Source organism: Cetorhinus maximus, chromosome 6 (assembly GCF_964194155.1).
Source record: "Cetorhinus maximus chromosome 6, sCetMax3.hap1.1, whole genome shotgun sequence".
NCBI lineage: Eukaryota > Metazoa > Chordata > Chondrichthyes > Lamniformes > Cetorhinidae > Cetorhinus > Cetorhinus maximus.
The window spans coordinates 129,462,504-129,479,174 of NC_135884.1; the positions used below are offsets into that span (position 1 = coordinate 129,462,504).

The window sequence follows — 16,671 nt, forward strand, 5'->3', positions numbered from 1 at the left end:
AGACACAATTGGCTGACCAGACAGCAGTCCTTGAGTATCTGAAAGCATCTGAAGGGTTTAACATTGACCAGGAGGAGGTATTGGATAGGTTGTCTGTACTTAAAGTTGACGCAGCACCAGAACCTTATCAGATACATCCAAGGATGCTGAGGGAAGTGAGTGGAAATTGAAGAGGCACTGGCTATAATTTCCCAATCTTTCTTAGACTCAGGGATAGTACCAGAGGACTAGAGAATTGCAAATGTTATACCCTTGTTCAAAAAAGGGTGTAAAGACAAGCCCAGCAGGCCAGTTTGACTTAGGTCATGGGGAAGCTTCTAGAAATGATCATTCAGAACAAAATTAACAATTACTTGAGCAAATGCAGGTTAATTGAGGAAAGCCAGTGTAGATTAGTTAAGGGCAAAATGTGTTTAACTAACTTGCTTGTGATTTTGATAAGGTAACATTTTTTTTATTCATTCATGGGATGTGGGCATCACTGGTTAGGCCAGCATTTATTGCCCATCCCTAATTGCCCTTGAGAATGTGGTAATGAGCTGCTTTCTTGACCACTTCAGACCATGTGGTGTAGGCACATCCACAATGTTGTTAGGGAGAGAGTTCCAGGATTTTGACCCAGCGACAGTGAAAGAATGGCAATATATTTCCAAGTCAGGGTGGTGGGTGGCTGGGAGGGGATCTTCCAGGTGGTGCTCTTCCCATGTATCTGCTGTCCTTATCCTTCCAGATGGTAGCGATTGTAGGTTTGGAAGGTGTTGTCTGAGGAGACTTTGTGAGTTCCTGCAGTGCATTTTGTAGATGGTACACATTGCTGCCACTGTGCGTCGGTGGTAGTGGGAGTGAATGTTTGTGGATGGGGTGCCAATCCAATCAAGCGGGCTGCTTTGTCCTGGATGGTGTCAAGCTTCTTGAGTGTTGTTGGAGCTGCACTCATCCAGGCAAGTAGAGAGTATTCCTTCACACACCTGACTTGTGCCTTGTAGATTGTGGACAGGTTTGGGGGAGTCAGGAGGTGAGCTACTCTCTGCGGAATTCCCAGCCTCTGACCTGCTCTTGTATCCATAGTATTTATATGGCTAGTCCAGTTCAGTTTCTGGTCAATGGTAACCTCCAGGATGTTGATAATGGGGGATTCAGTGATGGTAATGCCACTGAATGTCATGAGGCAATGGTTAGACTCTCTCTTGTTAGAGATGGACATTGCCTGGCACTTGTGTGGTGCAAATGCTACTTGCCACTTGTCAGCCCAAGTCCAGATATTGTCCAGGTCTTGCTGCATTTGGACAGACTGCTTCAGTATCTGAGGAGTCATGAATGGTGCTGAACATTGTGCAATCATCAGTGAACAACCCCACTTCTGACCTTATGAAGGAGGATGGTCATTGATTGAGCAGCTGAAAATGGTTGGGCCAAGGACCAGCGGAGAGTTTTCCCCTGATTCCCATTGTCTTCAGGGCTAGGGCTCCTAGATGCCACACTCAGTCAAATGCTGCCTTGGTGTCAAGGGTAGTCACTCTCACCTCTCTTCTGGGGTTCAGCTCTTTTGTCCAGTTTGAACCAAGGTTGTAATGAGGTCAGGGGCTGAGTGACCATGGCAGAACCCAAACTAAGCATCAGTGAGCAGGTTATTTCTAAACAGGTGCCGCTTGATAGCACTGTTGATGACCCCTTCCAATACTTTACTGATGGTCATGAGTAGACTGATGGGGCGGTAATTGGCCAAGTTGGATTTGTCCTGCATTTTGTGTATAGGGCATCCTTAGGCAATTTTCCACATAGCCAGGTAGATGCCAGTGTTGTAGCTGTACTGGAACAGTATTGCTAGGGGTGCAGCAAGTTCTGGAGCATAAGTCTTCAGTACTACTGCCGGGATGTTGTCAGGGCCCTTAGCCTTTACAGTATTCAGTGCCTCCAGCTGTTTCTTGGTATCACGTTGTAGGGAAAATGATGTTTAATGCTTAGTTTTAGTTTATATCGCACAAAGTATATTCATCAGTTAACCTTGTAGTATACTATCCTTTTAAACTGTAACCAATAGAGGACACCAGCAGTTAATATCATGTTACTCTACTTGGCTTCATTTGACAGAGAAAGGCACCATGGGATTTTAGACACAATTAGGTAACATACTAGTGAGCTAATTACAGAACAACTGATGAAGCGGCCCTTGTTGCACTTATCTCCATATTACAGAGCACCTTGAGATGCCGCCTTCAAGGTTGAATGGGCAAGCTTATGTTCCCCCACATTGTAGAACCTGATCAGAATCATGTGTTATCAGGAAAGGGAAGGTGGGAGGGAAAAAATAACAGCAGCTGTGTGGTACATTTAAGCTAATTTTACTTTGTATTGTTTTAGGAGAAAGCAATATTTGACTCAATGTAATCTTTTATATTAAGCCTACATAGTTTTAAAGTTATAAGCAACTTCTCCAAATCATCCTTTTGTTTTAAAGGTAAAGTGTCTCATTCCAATTATCAACAACCACTGAGAGAAAACCATCACCCAGCAGATGGCCTCCAGTTATTGATAAGGGTTCTGAGACAATGAGCTCAGGGTATCATTCATGAGGACATGACAGCATGCCTCTCCTTTCCTAAACAGATGGGAATCATAGGAAGATATCATAAAGCACCCTTTTTCTTAGCAAGAAGTTCTTAAAATAACAGAAATAAACTCTAGTGAGAAATAATATCAATTGATGATCATCACCCTTGGGGGCCAATCACATACTGGTCACGCACCCCTTAGGCCAATCAGAATACAATAACATCATTGATCATGCTGTGGGTGTGGCTTGGAGAGAATTAATAAGCAACAGCTTTCACTGATCAAGGTGCGCTGAATTTGAAACTGAGCACTGCTTGTCAGCTGAAAGCAGAATGGCAGGAGAGACAGAGAGGGAGGCAAAGAGGGAGGCAGAGAGAGAGAGACACAGAGAAAGACAGAGACGACTGAGTGCGCCTAAAGCTGAACCAGGAAGCAAGAACCGTAGCACGCCCATAAAGTTGCTGCCCTGCTATGATAAGTATTAACTTGCGACTTTTTTAAGTTTCCTGAGTTACTTCACCAAACTGTCTCCTATTGCCCGAATGGTTAAAGTCTCAAAATTAGAATTTATGTTCAAAAGGACTTGCAAATTGGTGACCCCAGGTTGCACAGTTAGTTGCGCTGCTAAAAACTCAGATCATTACAGGTAAAGAACAGACAGTGTCTATGGTCACTGGGGTCGGCGCACCTCCACTGAAAGGACATTTAGGAGTTCTGGACAGAAGTAGAGTTCCGTGATGATGATGGTGGGAGGCCAGTAATTCCTGTTGTTTTACTGGGACCGACAGCAGATTATGTTAATAGATACTGGTTCCACCGTCACCATCATTCATACCTCACACCCTGAATGCTATGCTGCAACAGGCAAGGGTTCTTTATCGCTTAGAGGATTTGATGGAAACTCTGTTGCGGGAGTTACAGGAAAGCCTTCTGAACTTTGGGTGGAATGCCTCGCCTGTAGAGTGCCATCACCTATGCATATGACCATGTCTGGAAAGTTGGGAATATTGGGAACAGATACCCTAGATCAATATGGTGCTATTGTAGATTATAACCAGGATTGCATGTACTTAGGATCAGGGATTGGGAATATTGTAGAAGTTTCCGATGCGCATTCTGTGTTTGCTATTAAAAAAGCTTGTGCTCATGAGCCTCCTGAGCATGATAATGTGCAAGTAAAGCAACTTACCCAGAAGCACCTTGCCACGTTTGCTACTAGTAAGCATGATTGCAGACAGATGAAGGAAGAGGAGTCCATAAACAGACCTCCTCACCCCTTTGTCAAACAGTATCCGATCCTGAGAGAGAGTCACCCCTCCACTAAAGATGTAATCCAGTCTTTATTTGAGCAGGGCGTTATAAGGCAAGGCACTTTCACAACCAATTCACCAATCTGGCCTGTAAGAAAATCTGATGGTACGTGGAGACTGACAACTCGCTATCGTAAATTAAACTCTGTGACTCCAGCTTGTTCCCCTGTTGTGCGAGAAACCCCCACTCTGTTAGCGCAAGTGCCAGTTACCTCAAAGTATTTTGGAGCATTCCTATTAAGAAAGAAGATCAGTATAAATTTGCCTTTACATTTGAGGATCAGAATTACACTTGCACAGAGTTACAGAGTTGTCTGCCACAGGAATTCCACAATGCCCCAACTATTTTCCATAAACGCATGGCTGCAGGCCTGAAAGAATTTTCGAAACCCAACTGTCTGTTGCAGTATGTGGAAGATTTATTGCTGGCAAGATGATCATAGAGGAACATTTGACTCTGTTAGACAAGCTGCTAACAATTCTGACTCAAGCAAACCTCAAAGTTAACCCATGAAAAGCTCAGCTACTCCAGAAGCAGGTTACCTTTTTGGGAGTTTTAATCTCTCTAGAGGGAACAAGCCCAGATGTTCATAAAGTTGAAATCATTCAGAGGTTGCCCCTTCCCACCTCCAAGACCACATTGCGATCCGTCGTAGGCTTGGTTGGTTATCAATGTAATTTTATTCCAGGTTTCACCAAGGTAGCAAAGCCACTTTTGAAAGATCCTGGTGATAACATTCAGCCAGACTGGACAGAACGCCACACTGAAGCTGTAACAAAGCTTAAAATGGCAGTCATGCAAGCTACTAGCTTAGTTATGCCTGAACCCACAAAACCATTTCATCTAGAGGTAGGCTCTACAGAACAAAGTCTAACTGCTGTGTTTTACCAGGAACACGTTGGAAGACTACAGCCGATTGCATACACATCACGGATCCTGCAAAGGGCAGAGAATACGTATATTCAAATGTCACCTGCTCGCTACGTTTTGGGTGTTATAACGTTTTACATACCTCACAGGTCTGCAGCAAATCATTTTACATTCACCACATACACCACTGAATCTACTGATGAAGCCAGGAGATTCACTGGTCTCATCCCAGCAGCTCAGCAAGTGGACTTTAGAGTTATTATACAGAGACATTGACATCATGCCGAAGGCAACGACATTACTACCCCAATTGTTGCTATTTGAGGGCGATCCTCGTAATTGCCCACTACCTCTCATTGACTTTGATTCACACCCTGTACTGAAAGAAATATTAAGGTCACTCCAGATGTGTATGTAGATGGATCTTCCTATCACTTGCAAGGATCACCCCTTACAGGTGATGCCATGTTACTGGGGAGGGTTATTAAAAGACGCTGCTGAATGCTGAAATACTTGCATGACTAGCTGCTGTCAGAAAGACATCTGATCTACCAGTAAACATTTGGTCTGACAGTGCCTATGCTATCAATGCTGTACTAGCCCTTCCGCTTGTTAGGGGAAATTAAAAATGCTAAAAGAGAATACAGTAAGAATTTACTGAAAAACCCTTAAAATCTCCAGGCAGACATGGCTGCTAAACATATTAAGAGTTGAAGATTACTAGATGAACATTGCACAGCCTTGAGAGTCAGACTGGAGACACAAGTAGGACATAAATTAGATTAAGTGTACTCCCCTCTCACTTAGGGAAGGGGCAGATGGTTTTATCTAAGATATGGGAAGGCATACAATAGACAAAGAGGGGGCTTTGATGAAACACAAACAGTCTTGAGCTGTGAGAACCAAGGTCTTTGCGTACATGTTTTAATTTTGATTGGATAATATAATTATGTATGCATCCTTTAGAATAATTGGTTATCAAAATCACATGTTTATGTACTCACTAGGATAGAGTTAGCATGGGACCGGTGTGTCAGTTACCGATTGGATGTATTCAAATGTACTCATATGTATTATGATAAGAAAAAGTACAAAAGTAACGAAATGTAATTAATCTGGCAGCTGGGTCTTCATTCTTAGGAATGATTGTGGCTCCCTTTCATATGCTTGAATAAAACAAGTTAAAAGGAAGCCAGAGTCTCTGTTGGCGCTGTGGGATCGGAGAGTGTAACTTCTCCTCTTCAACTGGCCTATGTGGTAGTTGCAGGATTGGAGGGTGTACCTTCTTCACCCTCTATCACAAGAATTTCTATTTCACTATTGAGGGTAAACCCCTAACCCATGGTTCATGGCTGATATGTTGTGGACAGCGTCAAATAATCGCACCCAACATATTGGAAAGGTAGCTGCGCACAAGAAAGAACAGCCTCACACCGAGGGTAATGCAGAAGCCGACAGGGCAGCCAAAGAGGCCACGTATTGGGAGAGTGGGAATACTGAGTTTTGCCCCATCGTGTCAGCAGTAAGCATTAGTGATCCCATAGATTTAGGCACCCTCCAGCAACAGTATCAACCGTATGCTGTTGTTATTAAGAGGCACAAACAAGGTAATCCTCTTCCCCAGCCAATATCCTGGGCCTCAGACATGGCTATGTCTAAGACTCATGATTCAGATACCCAATTACTGATGCACCACTCTGTGGGCAGATGTCCCATTGTCTATGTACCCTCTGAAGTGGGAGAGGAATTGCTACACTTGTTCTGTTCTCATCCTGTAGGCAGCCATTATTCAGCAGAAGTCACTTACCAGAAAATTGCAAATATAGGCTGGTGGCCTGATATGCAGGATGCTATCGAGCAGTATGTATCACGATGTTTACCATGTCTTCAGCAGAATCCCTCCCCATCCAATAACAGGGCTCTATTACAGAGTGCGTCACCTCCAGATGGGCCATGGACCCATCTGCAGATAGACTTTATTGGACCCCTGCCAGCCACCCCCAGTAATTACACCTAGTCATTGGTTGTAATTGACCAGTTCACAAGGTGGATTGAAGCCTTTCCCTACAGATCTAACACCACACTCGTCACCACTAAGATTCTATTGAGTGAGGTAATCTGTAGGTAGGGATTGCCCTTGCAAATGGACAGTGACCAGGGATCACATTTCACAGGGAAAGCTTTTACTCAGTTGCAAGAATTGATGGGAATAAGATACAAATTACACACCTCCCATCACCCTCAGTCGTCTGGCATAGTCAAAAGGGGAAAAAGAACCTTAAAAACGATGCTTAAAAAGTTACGTATAGATTACCCCACTCAATGGGCTAATATGTTACCTTGGTGCCTCATGGCCATAAGGTCAACACCCCACAAAACGACAGGGATTTCCCCATTTCAGGCAATGACAGGGAGAATCATGAAAACCCCAGGCCACCTAACATTAACTGCAATTAGTCCAATGATGCAGGAACCTTGCAGCTCCAAGTGACTAGAACGGATAGTGGAATATACAGCTGAAGTAAACCACCAGGCGGCAAGAAGTTTGGGCAAGTCAAAGAAACAGGTCAAGAAATATTTTGACAGGAAAATGAGACCTTTTGAAGTCCAGGTAGGGGTCATGGTTATAGTACTTAACTACAGTAAGAAGGAAATATATATTTGAACCAAAATGGAAAGGACCATTTTTCATAATAGACAAATTGAATCCAGCTGTATACCTAGTACAGTTCCATGGAAAAAGGAATTTGAAAGGTAAAGACAGGAAGTGGTACCATTTCAATCAGTTGAAAGCTGTGAAAGAATAAATACTTCGCTTTTTTCAGTATCAGGCCAATTGAAAGGATGCTTGTACTCGTATAGCTGCTGATACTCGTCAATGCCATCCCGGCAACAAGTCTCTCGATATGGGGATCAGGACGTATACAGATAAGAATGATGAACGTGACCACAGAAGATAGACACCGGGACTCTATAGATTACTTGACATGACTGTTTACTGTGAACATTGCAAATGGGATCCATCCCATGTCAATGATGGGAATGAAGTATTATGGGTGTGGAAAGGTGAAGGTTTGAAGGTCAAGTGTGATTGCTTCCGGAGAAGTGTGAAGATAACACCCAGATTCAAGTTGGGAAAGGGAACATGGAAGGGTGTAGATTATCACCACATACATTTTGTCGAGATCTCTCCAAATAATGTAGGAATCCCATACTTAGGATCAGATTTGAATACTTTAAACTGGCCTAAAATGATGAAAAAATATCAAGGAATAATATCATGTCTTAGCAGGAAGTTTGAATTATCTGAGCATAATGTGAGAGCACTCATGCAGATTCATGTAGTAGAGAAGGCTAAGGACAACAAAAACAAATTTAAAAGCAATGAAAACAATGCCATCCCACCAGAAAAATGCCCAAGTTTAGGCGACGGACCAGAAAATGAATTAATAGTTACCCACACGTATCAACAGTTGTACAATAATGTGAGGTATGAGATAGTACCCATTATATTGCATTTTGGAGATATCCCACTTCCCCCAGCAGAATATCAAAAATACTATGACCAACTGGTGGAGATGGTTGTAAGAAATTTCATGCCAAGAAATCGAGCACAGGATAATTGGGGAGGATGGGATGAGAAGGGTAAACCAGAGAATGTGAAACTGAATGTGAAACAGGGGAATTAAAGAATTAGAAGCCCGACACTGGTGGGAAACTGTTATGAATGTAGGTCAACACCTTTGGTTAAAAACTCTATCCACAGTATTTGTCTTAATTCATGTAGTGACAATTATTAGGATAATATTGATACACTGCTACATGATACACCTCACCCGGAAACTCCAGAGGCACACCATTGATATGAGGTGGGCTGCTCTGAAAAACAATGATAGAATTGTTATGTGAGGCATCAAATGCCAAGCATTTTGGCCTCAAGGTGGGGAATATGTAGGGAAAATGATGTTTACTGCTAAGTTTTAGTTTTGATCACACAATCAAAGTATATTGATCAGTTAACCTTGTTGTATACTACCCTTTTAAACTGCAACCAATAGAGGACACCAGCAGTTAATATCACGTGACTCTGCTTGGCTTCATTTGACAGAAAAAGGCACCAAAGGATTTTAGACACAGTGAGGTAACATACTGGTGAGTTAATTACAGAACAACTGATGAAGAGGCCCTTGTTGCACTTATCTCCAATGTTGAATGGGCAAGCTTATGCTCCATCACCCCCTACACCTCAACCCCCTCCCACGGCACCTTCCCATGCAATCACAGAAGGTGCAACACCTGCCCCTTTACTTCCCCTCTCCTCACCGTCCAAGGGCCCAAACACTCCTTTCAAGTGAAGCAGCATTTCACTTGCACTTCCCTCAATTTAGTCTATTGCATTTGTTGCTCCCAATGCAGTTTCCTCTACATTGGAAAGACCAAACGCAGACTGGGTGACGGCTTTGCAGAACACCTTCGGTCTGTCTGCATGATCCTGACCTCCCTGTAGCTTGTCATTTCAACACTCCACCCTGCTCTCATGCCCACATGTCCGTCCTTGGGATGCTGCATTGTTCCAGTGAAGCTCAACGCAAACTGGAGGAACAGCACCTCATCTTCCGACTAGGCACTTTACAGCCTTCCGGACTGAATATTGAGTTCAACAATTTTAGATCATGAGCTCTCTCCTCCATCTCCACCTCCTTTCCGATCCCTCCCCCTTTTTTCCCAATAATTTATATATATTTTTCTTTTCCCACCTATTTCCATTATTTTTAAATGTGTTTCCATCCTTTGTTTTATCTCTACCTTTTAGCCTATTTCGATCCCTTCCCTTCACCTCACCCCACCCCCACTAGGGCTATCTGTACCTTGCTTGTCCTGATTTCTACCCTTAATTAGCACATTCCTTAGATAATACCACCACCTTCAACACCTCTTTGTCTATGACATCTTTTGGCTATCTCTACCTATCACTGGCCCTCTATCCAGCTCTACCACCACCCACCCCCCCAACCCCACCTTAAACCAGCTTATATTTCACCTCTTTTCTATTTTTACTTAGTTCTGTTGAAGAGTCATACGGACTCGAAACATCAACTGTGTTCCTCTCCGCAGATGCTGCCAGACCTGTTGAGTTTTTCCAGGTATTTTTATTTATTTATTTATTTAATGTTCCTCCATATCATAGAACCTTATCTGAACCGGGTGTTATCAGGAAAGGGAAGGTAGGAGGGAAAAAATAACAGCAGCTGTGTCCTACATTTAAGCTAGTTTTACTTTGTAGTGTTTTAGAAGAAAGCAATTATATTTGACTCAATGTAATCTTTTATATTAGGCCTACATAGTTTTAAGTTATAAGCAACTTTTCTAAATCATCCTTTTGCTTTAAAGGTAAAGTAACTCACTCTAATTACCAACAACCACCGAGAGAAAAACATCACCCAGCAGATGGCCTCTAGAGACAGTTATTGATAAGGGTTCTGAGATGACGAGCTTAAGGTATCATTCATGAGGGCATGATGATAGCATGCTTCCCCTATCCTAAACAGATGGTCAAAGGAAGGTATCATAAAGCACCCTTTTATCAGAACAGAACTGAAATAAACTCTAGTGAGAAGTAATACCAATTGATGATCATCACCCTTGGGTCAATCACAGACTGATCACGCACCCATTAGGCCAATCAGAATACCATAACATCACTGATCACGCTGTGGGTTGTGGCTTGGAAGAGTTAATAATCAACAGCTTTCACTGACCAAGGCACGCTGAATCTGAAACTGTGCACTGCTTGTCAGCTGAAAGCAGAAGAGCAGAATCCAGAGAGAGAGAGCAAGAGAGAGAAGACTTGAGTGTCAACCTGCGCCCAAAGCAGAACCAAGAAGCAAGGACCATAGTACGCCTGTAAATTTGCTGCCCTGCTGTGATAAGTATTAACTTATGACTTATTAAAGTTTCCTGATTTACTTCACCAAAATGTCTCCTGTTGCCTGAATGGTTAAAGTCTCAAATGAACAAAATTGGAATTTAAGTTCAAAAGAACTTACAACGTGGAATGAATCTAATTGGCTGAAGATTGGTATCTGTGATGCTGGGGACCTCCGCTGGAGGCCAAGATGGATCATCCACCTGGCACTTTGGCTGAAAATTGTTGCAAATACTCCAGGCTTAACTTTTGCACTGATATGCTGGGCTCCTCCATCATTGAGGATGGGGACATTTGTGGAGCCTCCTCCTCCAGTGAGTTGTTTAATTGTCCACCAGCATTCACGACTGAATGTGGCAGAACTGCAGAGCTTAGGTCTGATCCGTTGCTTGTGGAATCGCTTAGCTCTATCACTTGCTGCTTATGCTGTTTGGCATGCAACAAGTCCTGTGTTGTAGCTTCACCAGGTTGATACCATTTTTAGGTATGCCTGGTGCTGCTCCTGGCATGCCCTCCTGCACTCTTCATTGAACCAGGGTTGATCCCCTGGCTTAGTGGTAATGGTAGAGTGGGGGAGATGTCAGGCCATGAGATCACAGATTGTGGAAAAGTACAATTTTGCTGCTGCTGATGGTCCACAGCACCTCATGGTTGCCCAGTCTTGAGTTGCCAGATCTGCTTAAAATCTATCCCTTCTAGCATGGTGGCAGTGCGACACAACACGATGGAGGGTATCTTCAATGAAGACGGGCTTTGTGCTCTGCAAGGACTGTACGGTGGTCGCTCCTAGCGATACTGTCATGGACAGATGCATCTGTGGCAGGCAGGTTGGTGAGGATGAGGTCATATGTTTTTCCCTCTTGTTTGTTCCCTCACCACCTGCCGCAGACCCAAACTAGCAGCTATGTCATTTAGGACTCGACCAGCTTGGTCAGTAGGGGCACTACAGAGCCACTCTTGGTGATGGACATTGAAGTTCCACAACCGGAGTACATTTTGTGTCCTTGCAAACCCTCAGTGATTCCTCCAAATGGAGAAGCACTGATTCATCAGCTGGGGGAGGGGGGGTGGTGTTGGCAGGGCGGTACGTGGTAATCAGCAGGAGGTTTCCTTGCCCGTGTTTTAACTGATGCTATGAAACTTCATGAGGGCTGATGAGGGTAATGTTGTTGTCATGGTGTATGTGGAGGTCCAAAAGGCATTTGATAAAGTGCCACATAACAGACTTGTATGCAAAGTTAGATCTCATGGGATAAAAGGGACAGTAACAATGGTAGAAAAGAATTTGGCTGAGTGACAGGAAACAGAGTCCTGGTTAATAGTTGTTTTTTGGACTGGAGGAAGTTTTATAGTGGAGGTCCCTGGGGGTCAGTCTTAGGACGAAAGGAAAATACTGCAGATGCTGGAAATCTGAAACAAAAATAGAAAATGCTAGAAAAACTCAGCAGGTCTTACAGCATCTGTGGAGAGAGAAACAAAGTTAATGTTTCGAGTCTGTAAGACCCTTCTTCACACTCTTCTTCATTATTAGGATACCTGCTCTACCAGATATATATTAATAACCTAGACCTTGGCGTACAGGGCACAATTTCAAAATCTGCGGACGTTACAAAACTTGGATACATTGTGAATCATGAGGAGGATTGTATAGAACTTCAAACATAGACAGATTGGTGGAATGGATGACAACTGGAAGATGAAATTTAACGAAGAGAATTGTGAAGTGATTCAATTTGGTTGAAAGAATGCAGGGAGACATTGGTCCGTAACTTCCAAGCTCCCCCCAGCGTTGGATTGGGGGGGCACCCAAAGGTGCGCTGGGGAATCTTTCTGGGAAGCTCCCAGGTAAGCGTTTGCAAGGCAATTGCCCAGAAGTGCATGCTTCGTCTGGGCAATTGCGTTGCACTGAGAACCATCCAAAAATGCGATTTAAAACACAAATGTTTCCGACGGGGTTACACCAATAGTTACCCAGAAAATGAGAGACATCCCAGCACCCCACCCCACCTGAATGTCCGACCCTCTCAACCCCTCCTGATGCCCAACACCCCAGCCTCCCACCACCCCCCCTGAATGTCCAACACCCCCCACCCCCTTCTGAATGACTGAACCCCCCACCCTCTCCCAAATGTCCGACCCTTCCCCCAATGTCTGACCCCCCCCTACCCTGTCCCAATGTCTGACCCCCCAGCCCCCAACCCCCCACAAATGTCCAATCCCCCACCCTTTTCCAATATCCAACACCCTCAGCCCCTCACACCCCCGGATGTCTGATGCCCCCACCCCCTCTCTAATGTCCGACACCCCCAGCACCCCCCTCCAAATGTCCGACCCAGCCACCCCTCCCAAATGTCCAACCCCCTCCCGATGTCTAAAACCCTACCCATCCGCCCCTGACCTCCGAACACCCCCACCCCCCAAATCCTCTCTGCTTATCTTCTCCCTGGCCTGTCAATTTCAAATGAACCTTTTAAGCTTACCTGCTTTAGCGCAGCTAGTGCTGTAAAAAAATGGGGCATGTCTTCCTTCGATTCGATGGTGCTGGACTTCGGAGACAGCAGCGCTGCCTGGATCTTACCCAGCCTGAGTCAGAAGGTCAGGCGAGACAGGCAAGGAAGAAATTTGGTGTGGGTAAGTGGACATGGAGTGGCAATCCAATGCATGGTCACACCGTCTACAGCTGGTACCTCATAACAGATTATGGGATGAGGGTGAAGCGGAATTTGAGAAGGTAGGAACATATTGTTCTCTTCGACGGCTTCCGTGTCATCGCTAGTCATGGCTTCAGTGACGCCCACTCCAATTATTCACAGCACTGCCTCCTCAATGGGGGTAAGCACATGCAGCCATGACTGACCCTGTCAGTGTGCTGCTGCCGCCACCTTTTATTGGACACCATGTCCTGCAAATGTGTCAATAGGTGTGCTGCAATATGTTTGGGTGATGTTTCTACCATAGTTAAATTGCTGGCAGCGTGCGCAAGTTGTGAGATGTTATTGTACAGCTTCTCAAGTGTGTGAGGGTGAGGGGAGGATATAAATGTGAGGTTTGAGTCGTGGGTGAAATAGACTGTTGGTAGGCAAGTGAAATCGGCAGAATCAGACAGAGTCAGCATGGATTTATGAAAAGGAAATCATGCTTGACAAATCTACTGGAATTTTTCGAGGATGTAACTAGTAGAGTTGATGAGGGGGAGCCAGTGGATGTGGCTTACTTGGACTTTCAGAAGGCTTTCGACAAAGTCCCACATAAGAGATTAGCGTGTAAAATTAAAGCCCATGGGATTGGGGGTAGTGTATTGAGATGGGTAGAAAACTGGTTGGCAGACAGGAAACAAAGAGTAGGAATAAACGGGTCTTTTTCCAAATGACAGGCAGTGACTAGTGGGGTACCGCAGGATTCACAATATATATTAATGATTTAGATGAGGGAACTAAATGTAATATCTCCACATTTATAGATGACACAAAGCTGGGTGGGAGAGTGAGCTGTGAGGAGGATGCAGAGATGCTTCAGGGTGATTTGGACAAGCTGAGTGAGTGAGCAAATGCATGGCAGATGCAATATAATGTGGATAAATGTGAGGTTATCCACTTTGTATCAAAAACAGGAAGGCAGATTATTATCTGAATGGCTATAAATTGAGAGAGGGGAATGTGCAACGAGACCTGGGTGTCGTCGTACACCAGTCGCTGAAGGTAAGAATGCAGGTGCAGCAGGCAGTAAAGAAGGCAAATGGTAAGTTGGCCTTCAAAGCCAGAGGATTCGAATACAGGAGCAGGGAAGTCTTGCTGAAATTATACAGGGCCTTGGTGAGACCACACTTGGAATATTGTGTACAACTTTGGTCTCCTTATCTGAGGAAGGATGTTCTTGCTATAGAGGGAGTGCAGCAAAGGTTTACCAGACTGATTCCTGGGATGGCGGAACTGACATATGAGGATAGATTGAGTCGGTTAGGATTATATTCGCTGGAGTTCAGAAGAATGAGGGGGGATCTCATAGAAAGCTATAAAATTCTAACAGGACTAGACAGGGTAGATGCAGGAAGGATGTTCCCGATGGTGGAGGAGTCCAGAACCAGGGGTCACAGTCTGACGATACAGGGTAGACCATTTAGGTCTGAGAGGAGGAGAAATTTCATCACTCAGCGAGTGGTGAGCTTGTTGAATTTGCTGCCACAGAAAGTAGTTGAGGCCCAAACATTGTATTTTTTCAAGGAGTTAGATATAGGTCTAAGGGCAAAAGGTATCAAAGGATATGGGGAGAAAGCGGGTGCAGGCTATTGAGTTGGATGATCAGCCATGATCATGATGAATGGCGGAGCAAGCTTGAAGGGCCGAATGGCCTACTCCTGCTCCTATTTTCTATGTTTCTATGAAAGTGTTGTGGTTATTGTGGCATTATGTGAATCTCGTGATAGGATTTGGTATGTAAAGACGCATTCACATACCTTGACCACTCGTGTGTGGTCATTAAGCTTCTTGCAGCACAGCATCCATGTCCTCAGCATTGATGGCTTATTGCAAGACAACCTGCTCTCAGTGCCTTCTGAACACTTTTCTGGAGGGCCTCCTGACCTGCAAGGGAAGAGAGCCTCTTTCCTCTGGTCAACCTCCTTTGCCAACAACTCCAGCACAGCATCCGAAAACCTGAGAGCATACTCTGTAGTCTGTTGCACTATTTTGGCTCCTTCCTCCAGGTCTTTAAATCTTGTCCACACAATTTCAGCCCCTGCTTCAGCTAGAATGCATTGTGCCTTTAAAAGGTGAGTCAGGCTTTAAGTACTGCAGTCTAGCTTTAAGTGGTGCTAGTCTCACAGGAATTTGGGCCCCTGCTGAGGCATGCAGCCACTCAGCAGCAAATTCAGCACAATCATGGATATGAGGAGAGGCAGTTTGTGTGCTACCTGCATCACTTTCAACGAGCAAGGTTAATCGCACATCACCATCCAGCCGCTTGATTTTGGGTACATTCCAACTTGGATCAGTATTTAGTATTTAGAGCTAGTGTTCAATGGAGTCCTCCAATAAAAGTCTATTATTGTAGACAAGATTACAAAATACATTCAGAAGAAATTTCTTAAATACAGAGTAGTTATTTATACCTGTCAATTAATCTTTGGATTATTTTACTTAATATGTTATCATAAAGTTGACATGGTTTTACTATAATATCATTTCAAACTGTTATAATATTTGGATGGACAAGCACAAGGCACTATTAAATGGGAGTAAGGCTAGACTTACCAAACTTTCTCTAGCATTTGGTCTATTTACGCAAAACAATTCAACAGCTGAATTGTTTAAATGACCTGTCATCTTGCCTGTACAATCTGTGCTTAATACTTTACCCTGAACAAACATATTTACATTCCAGTTTTTCTCATTTAAGTGTTTATGTGATGCTGGCAGCTAAAATTCCTAGGAGATGGTGAGGAGCTTGACCTTACAGAGATGTGTGACATTGTTCTCTGTATAATCACCCCAAAGCAATATTGGTACCTCTATCTTTGTGGACTAGCATGTTTCTGTTGATATTTCACAAGAACACTAAGGAAGAATTGCTTGAAATAGCATCGTGCAGCTAATAAAAGGGAACATGGACAGATAGAATTCAGAAGATAATTACTGGTTAGAAAGGTTTTTTAGCCCATCCTAATTCATCCAGTATGACCTATGGTATTGCAGAATCCAAACTGGTTCTTACATGATTCCAGATTTTGAAGCTCCACTACCTTATCTATGAATTTATTTGTTGTTGACTCTTAGAACGTAAAAAGAACTAGGAGCAGGAGTAGGCAATTCAGCCCCTCGAGCCTGCCCCGCCATTCAATACGATCATGGCTGATCTCATTTCAGCCTCAACTCCAATTTCCCGCCCTCTCCCCATAACCTTTCAACCCATTACTAATTAAAAATCTGCCTATCCCCTCCTTAAATTTATTCAGCGTCCCGGCATCCACTGCACTCTGAGGTAATGAATTCCACAGATTCACAACCCTTTGAGAA

The 16,671-nt window shown here is 43.9% G+C and overlaps 1 long non-coding RNA gene across 1 annotated transcript; it reads left to right on the forward strand.

Moving 5' to 3' along the window:
• The first annotated feature begins 2,698 nt into the window (after positions 1 to 2,698).
• Positions 2,699 to 10,711, forward strand: LOC144682140 (uncharacterized). The gene is made up of 2 exons (XR_013576950.1): positions 2,699 to 7,800; positions 10,126 to 10,711. It is a non-coding gene; the product is annotated as an uncharacterized LOC144682140 (long non-coding RNA).
• Positions 10,712 to 16,671: the final 5,960 nt, after the last annotated feature.